Source organism: Mchenga conophoros, linkage group LG22, assembly GCF_057382185.1.
Source record: "Mchenga conophoros isolate Kocher_MC1m ecotype Shallow Benthic linkage group LG22, M_conophoros_male_GT1.1, whole genome shotgun sequence".
NCBI lineage: Eukaryota > Metazoa > Chordata > Actinopteri > Cichliformes > Cichlidae > Mchenga > Mchenga conophoros.
In genome coordinates this window covers 3,426,695-3,434,578 of record NC_140546.1, presented here as the reverse complement: position 1 = coordinate 3,434,578, position 7,884 = coordinate 3,426,695, and the positions used below count along the sequence as shown (strand labels likewise).

The window sequence follows — 7,884 nt, the reverse complement described above, 5'->3', positions numbered from 1 at the left end:
GGTAACCGTGGTGACCTACCAAACATTAGGAGAAAAGGAGGGTAGCCAGTGGCCTCATTAACAGTACAATTGTAGGCATGTACAACTTTATGGAGGTGGCTTTTCCAGTCTCTTTTCTGTTCCTCTGTTAGTGTTCTTAACATCGAGAGCAAGGTCCTGTTGAATCTTTCGGTCTGCCCATTTTCTTGTGGGTGATAAGGAGTAGTGTGTGACCCTTTAACACCAGCCAGTTCTTTTAAATGGTGCAACAGTCTATTCTCAAACTCTCGCCCCAAATCGTGGTGTAATTTTTCTGGAAAACCAAACCTGAGACAATAATCATTGAATAGTTTTTCTGCTACAGTCTTAGCTGACTTATTTGTAGTTGCGTAGGCCTGAGCGAGGTGTAGTGGTCCATAACTACAAGTATGTATTCACACCCCCCCTTGCATTGCTCCAGGTGCAAAAAGTCAACTGAAACCAACTGAAATGGATGAGTGGTCTCTATGCTCAACATAGGTGCCCGTGCCTGTCTGTTTGGTTTCCTCTGTTTGAGACACTCACAAACATTACTGACAAAGTGTTCAATGTCTCTTTGCATCTTAGGCCAGAAGAAACGATCCCTAATTAAATTTAGGGTCCTTTCTGATCCCAAGTGGCCCATCTGTTGGTGTAGTTCCTTGAGCACTAGTGGGCGGTAAACTGAGGGGAGAACTAGTTGTTTTTTGTGTTGAGTCTCTCTGAACATAGTTCCATCCTCTCTGATTTTTAGTTTGCTCCACTCTCTAGCCAATGCTTTAAACTCAGTGCTCTCAGTTTTAATTTCCTGTGTGGTGGGCCTTTTGTTTTGCACTACAGACTCGTACATTTTACCCATCACGGGGTCTTGCCGCTGTGCTGCACAGATTTCCTCTCTTGGTATTGGCTGAATCATGTCCAGCAGTTCCTCTGCTCGTGTTTGATGCTGAAGGGTGTGGGAAGGAGACAGCGTTAAACATTAGAGCTTCTGTTTGCTGTACTAATATGCCCTGCTGTGAGGCTGCAACCACGTCCTGGCTAACCGTCTGTGTACAGCAGTTTATATAGTCCTCAAAATCGAGGGGCATCCTGGATAAAAAATCTGCATCTGCATTTGTTTTTCCTGGCCTGTATTTTATCGTAAAATTGAAATCTGCGAGCTCAGCCACCCAACGCTGACCTGATGCATTCAACTTTGCTGTCGTTAACACATAGGTGAGTGGATTATTATCTGTATAAACCACAAAAGATGGCGCATGCAGCAAATAATCTCTGAAGCGCTCACAGACATCCCATTTGAGAGCTAAAAACTCTAGTTTGCCAGCATGCATATGGTAATTTTTTTCTGGCGGCGTTAACGTTCTAGATCCATAAGCTATGACTCTTAACTTGCCATTACTGCGCTGGTAGAGCACTGCTCCTAACCCTGCTTGAGAAGCATCAGTATGAAGCACAAATGGTTGGTTTAGATCAGGGTAGCCTAGGATCGGAGGACTGGCCAGTTTATTGACTAAGTAAGACAAAACCTGATGGTGTGACTCTGTCCATTTCACAGGGGCTGATGAAGGCAACTGTCCTTTAGCCTGTTTGTTTTTCTCCTTCCTTCTCTTGTTCTGTGTTTTTAAGTCCTGTGGGCTACTTTTAGCATTTGTTTGGGCTACTAGCAGTTCATACAAAGGTTTGGCGATACGTGAAAAGTCCTGTATATAGGCTCTATAATAAGATAGGAAGCCCAAAATCTGTCTCACTTCCCCCACTGTACTAGGGTGTTTCTCTTTAAGTGACATCATGGAGGCGACCTCTGCTGGATCCATACTATGGCCATCTTTTGACACCACTCGACCCAAAAACCTGACCTTAGGCTTGAACAGTTCACATTTCTTAGCAGTAAGTTTGACCCCATGTCTCTGATACCTTTGTAGCACGGCTCTTACATGCTCAACATGGTCCTCAAAAGATTTACTGTGGACCAAATTGTCATCAAGGTACGGTAGACAGATATCATCACGCAGACCCCAAAGACACTCCTCCATGCTCCTCTGGAACTCTGCTGGGGCGGAGCTGAGTCCAAATGGGATTCTAACCCACTGGTATAAACCCCAGGGGGTGATGAATGCAGTGAGTGGCTGACTGTCTTCGTCTAGGAATCCTTGATGATAAGCCTTTCCCTGGTCTAGTACTGTAAACCAGGAGCTACCAGTAAGGCTATCCAACATGTCCTGTATCCTAGGAATAGGATGTCTGTCAGGCACCGATTTGCGATTAAGTTCTCGATAATCCACACAAAGTCTGAGGTCACCGGACTTTTTCCTAACATAGACTATCGGTGACGAATAAGGCGACTTGGATTTCCTGACCCACCCCCTATTGATCAAGTCTTGCAGGTAAGCTTTTACTTCCTGATGCAGAGGTTTAGGCACACTATTGTAAGTCTTTTGAACTGGTGTTTGGTCGTTGAGAGTGATGTGCATCCGAAGGCTAGGAATGCAGCCTACATCATTTTCGTCTTTTGCAAAAGCTTTGCATTCCTCCCTGAGCATCAGCCTCACCGCCGACTGTTGCCCACTTGTTAGATGGTCTAGAACTACAGGAGGATCCCAAACACCACTTGTCTCACCTGTGGGGGCTAATGGGACTTCAACACCTGCTTCGTCTGCTGTTTTAGTTATTGGAGTTTCTACAAGTTTTAGGGCAGCTGGGTATATTGCTTTTACGCCCTCAATGTGCCCCAGGACAACACGCGGATCTACAGAAATATTATGGCATGTGGTATTTGTGACAGATACTGGGACCATGGCTGAGTTGCCCCTTTTTACTTTAAACAATACTTCCTGCAAATGAAGCCCCTCAGGCAGGCTGGGGTTCAGAACAGGACAAAATAACATTACAGTGTCCTCGTCACCCTGTATGCGTGTGCGACAGCGAATGGTAGTAGCTTCACTAGGGCCTAAAACAACTTTACTCCGCCCTGTCTTGACTTGGATCTCTTCCGCGGCTGTTCGATGTGTCTCTATCAACTGGATAAAAGTCTTAGCAGATCCGACGTCAATACCAAAAGCACTACTCACAATATTTGCAGCACAGTCACAGTTTTTAACACCCTGTTGTTTAAGTTGCTCGTTGATGATTTCTTCTATAACACTGTATCCAATAATGGGATCCTGAGCTACATTTGGGTCACTAGAGACCAATACGGGCACTAGGAGACTAGAGCTGGTCGTCTCCACCCCCGTCAGTCTAAACTCTACAGGGACCCACCCCATAAATGGTATCTCTGTCTGATTAGCTGCGATTGCTAAGAGTTCATCTATCCACCTGATAGTGGTGTGAGGTAAGTGCTTGACTCTCCAGTTCTCATTTATTACGGTAGCCTGTGCACCCGTGTCCCACAATGCAGTGACTGGTACATTGTCAAAAGTGCATCTCACCATTTTTCGTCTACCAATCAGTTTCACCAGTTTTTGTCCTTGCTTATCTGATAGAAGGTCAGAATATCCCATGTATGACAAACACCCCTTTTTCTCTCTTTCCCTCAAATGTTGTTCAACTAGCCTCACCGCTTTACATACATGTTTGTGATGGTGCCAGTGTTGTCCCTGACAGGCTTTAGAACAGTAACTGACAGATGAGCAGCCTGCACACCTCTGGAGTGGGGTGCTGACCGACTCTCTCTGGTGGCAGCAACCACAGCGGCGGGACTCCTGATGTGGCGGTGGCGGTGGGGTCACTGCTGGTCCCGTGGCAGTGGCCCTCTGGCATTTCCCTGCAGCTGAAGTGGAGCTCGGCATCCTCTGGAGATGTGGCCGGGCTGGCCACACTTAAAGCAGTGGGTGCAGTTGTCTCCCTCTCCGTTGCTCTGGCAGGTCCTGCAGCCTTTCTTCCTCCGGGTGTCCTCCAGCATCTGATGTCCTCTTTGTAGTCTGCGACTTGCCAGCGTTCAGGGAAGCAAGAACCATCTGCCTCACCCCTGCAACCTCGTTCCTCAGCTCTTTCACCAGGTCGTGCATTTCGGGTGGAGGATGATTTTTCTTGTCTTCCTTGGTGGCGGGGATCTGTGAGTTGCTGCGTGGTTCATCCCTAGTATGTAGCTCATTGATTCTTGGTGGTTTTGTATTGTTCCTCTTTAACTTGTTCAGTCTTTCTGTCTCGAGATTGGCAGCCTCATTTAGTTTCTCAATCAGCATTTCATCAGTCACATCTGGGTTGTCAAGAAGGGCTTTAATCTGGAACTTTATGTTGTCATTTTGCAGCCCAGTACCCACTGATCTCAAAAACTTCCTTTTTACCAGGTCCCGACTGTAGTGTTCTGCTTCTTTGTACTTGGATGCATACAGGAGGCGATCTTTAAGCTCAATGGCTCTGAATAAAAAGTCTTGAGCTGACTCTTTTGGATCTTGGGAAATATTTATCAGTTTTTGGTACAAATCAGATGTGTCATCTTCTCTGTAATGTCCTTTTAATATTGTCTTTAACTGTGTGAGTGTCAAATCAGTCTTTATTTCAAGCATATCACGCAGTTTGAGACCTGGGCCCTGTGCTTCGTACGTCGCTTACTACATCCAAGATCAAATGAAACATCCAAGACCAAACCATCGCGCTAACCGTGAGCGCGCTAATCCGGTTCCCCGAACACACCTGCTGTTGACGATTAGTACAGCTGGACGCAGTAATGTGACATCACTGGGTGTCGTAAAAGGGGCTACGCATCGATAGTAGAAACATTGATCGGCAACCCTCTGATTGGTCGGCGAAAATGTCGACGGAGCGCGCTCGGCTCGGTATTTTTCGGCAGCAGAGCAAGAACTCTTGAGTGAGGGATTTCAGGAGTTTCAGAGTTTAATCAGAACGCAAGGGAACACTGCAAAGGCTGCAAAAGCAAGGAGCGAGGGCTGGCAGGAAGTTGCTGACAAATTAAACTCGTAAGTAATTTAATAATAACAATAATAATGGAGTGGATTGATATAGCGCTTTTCAAGGCACCCAAAGCGCTTTACAATGCCACTATTCAGTCACTCTCACATTCACACACTGGTGGAGGCAGCTACAGTTGTAGCCACAGCTGCCCTGGGGCAGACTGACAGAAGCCAGGCTGCCATATCGCGCCATCGGCCCCTCTGGCCAACACCAGTAGGCGGTAGGGTAGATTTATTATATTACACTATATTATCCAATATTATATTACATTATATTATAATATGTTATATTTTATCCTCTTTCACATTAGAGCCACGACAGGACCCACTAGAACATGGGAACAGGTAAAAGTGAAATATAAGAATGTTCTACAGAATGGTAATATTTATCACTTATATTGCTTTTAGTCTCTTGGAAAGAGACCCTGGAATAATCTGTTTGTTTATAACAGCAACCAAGAAAAGGGCAGAGCAACAAAAGACAGGTGGTGGTCCTGCACCCCCTCGTCAACAAGTTGGTTAAGTAAATAATACCCTCACGGGAAAATCGATATCTCTCTATGAGCACACTGTCGCGCTGAGCTAAAGGATCCTGTCTGTCCCGCAATATACGCTGAATTCTGAGGACTCTCCTTATCAATCTTGCACCTTCCGCAATGAGTGGCTCGCGTATACGGACAGGACATGGCTGCGACAGACTTCCCAAATCCACCTTCGCTTTTATAGCCGTGGTCTCTCATCTTGATTACACGAAGTAATTTACAATTGCTACTCTGAAATATGAATTAAATCTGTAATAATCACATACATGTAATAGAATGTTAATAGTACATTTCCCTTTTTTAGGAAATGACCTGTGTGAAATCAATAAATGGATCAGGTGCTGCATTGTCTTTAGTTACATTGATGTTATTTATTTATGGTGAAACAGTGGTGGAATATCGCTGTTGCTTTCGTATGAATGACGCGGGCATACCTGCGTGGCCGCGATCTAATCCTGTTTACATAGAGTAAACCTGCTCCCCAGCAGGTTTACGCTTACGGCTCTGTTGCTATGACAGCAAGTCCCGGATGGGCTTCGGGGAACCGAACGATCCAGGATCACGCGAAATCGTCAACAATCTCATCCAGCTAACTCACTTAGCACAGTACGAAGAACAGGCCCCTGGATTGATGGCTCTTATCACTGCTTCAATAACTTCTGACTCACTGTGGCCTTTGCGGAGTCCATTTTCCATCTGATGGTATAGGACAGCCGATCGCGCTGCCCTCCCTCACCTATTTGGCCACAGATGCGAAACTCCCTGCGAATTGTCACCTCTGGTACTTTAGAAGACGGCAGGTTCTGGCCGAGGCTCGGGGCAGCGTCTGCCATCTTGAGTTTCTGCCCTATCGCTCTAATTTCTTCCTGCAGCTCGTCATACTTGTCTCTAGCGTCTGAAGGGCGGGAAAAATCACTCTCGGCCGCATTGTCTTTAGCTTTATATTCGCCCAAAAATGATAAAAGTTCCTTCACAAACTGTACAGCATCGTCTGGTGTATAACTGTTTTCCACCTCGTCCAGTTTATGTTCTATAACTTTCATCAGGTGGCGTCTGGAAGTGTCTTTTGTAGGCTCATCTAGCGGTGTAGCAAAGCCTTTCACATTATAACCCACTTCTATGAGCTGATCACGACTTAGCTGGCAGAGTTTGGCGGTGATCTTATCTCGTAGGGCTTCTACCTCCATTGTGGGTACTCACAAGCTTGTCTTTAGCCCATCAGATTTCAGGTCCGGTGCTTGGAGAAAGGTTTTTCTTCAGCGGTGCGGTAGCGCTAACGTTAGCAGCTAATGGCGCTAACCAGGCTTCTGCTTCACTCTTGTGCTGGAAGTTCTTCAAACCTTCCTCCTGGCTGGCTCGCCATGATATGTTGCAGCTTTTAGGCAGGGATGACTCCGGGAGTTGCTTTCTCACTGCATATGCTTTATTTCACAATCAGATCGATAACAAAAACATACAGCAGCTCCTCTCCTACTCCTAGCCCTTTGCTGCGGTGGAAAAAGAACGACTCCAAATCCCCTTCAAGGAACATATGTACAAAAGAGTTTTCCTGACACACCAATGGGGCGTTCAATGCCATCTTGTAAATATGAGTACTCTGGCAGAATAACAGTTCAAATGAAAAATACACCAGAACAAAAAAGCAAACAAAAAAAGAAGTGTGGGGTACCTTTGAACCAATGAACAAAGTATAACAATTTATACTTTTTAACATAACCCGGCCCCGTCAATATGTGTATCTCTCACACTAACATGAAGAATTACAACACAATTTGGCCCTTGAAGTTCCTTTTTTTGTTAGGGAGGGTTTGTGTGCTGTTGAGTGCAATGTTACAATAAGTTCTTTAAAACAACCAGAAAGACAGTACCAATGTGTTTACTTTGTAGTTCAATGAAAGGCTTCAGTTCGTTAAGAGTGTGAAGTACTGCGCTCACGTTTGCAGTTTTGTCTTGTTAAACAATATTTGACATAAAAAAATAAAAAAATAAAAAAACACTACATTTTCAGAAATATTTGTTTTCTTGTTTGGTTGGTGTTTTTTCACTGCTTGAACACTAAATTGGCCCTTCAACGAGATGACAGTGCCAGCAGTGGCTCACAGCTCAATTAAGTTTGAGACCCCTGATTTAAAGGAACAGGAATACTGGTTATATTTTTTGGACCTTGGTCATTTTTTGTGATGAGAGGAGATGATCAATGTTGAGTTTTTCATGTTCCCAGAGTTGCACTTTTAATCCTGCTTTGATTTCATTACTGTGCTAGTGCTTATGAACTTTGTTTGATTCTTGTGTTTGTTTTTAGATTCCTGTTTTGACTTTAGTTATCCTTGTGATATGTTTCAGGTCTTGTTCACGTTGGACCTTGTGGTGATTTTGTTATTTTTATTATTATTAGTAGTAGTAGTATTATAGCCTCCCCAGTGTTTCCATTT

The 7,884-nt window shown here is 44.7% G+C and overlaps 1 pseudogene; it reads right to left on the bottom strand.

Annotated features, from left to right (window-relative positions):
- Positions 1-3,815: 3,815 nt before the first annotated feature.
- On the bottom strand, positions 3,816-7,180 carry LOC146548545 (uncharacterized; annotated as a pseudogene).
- Positions 7,181-7,884: the final 704 nt, after the last annotated feature.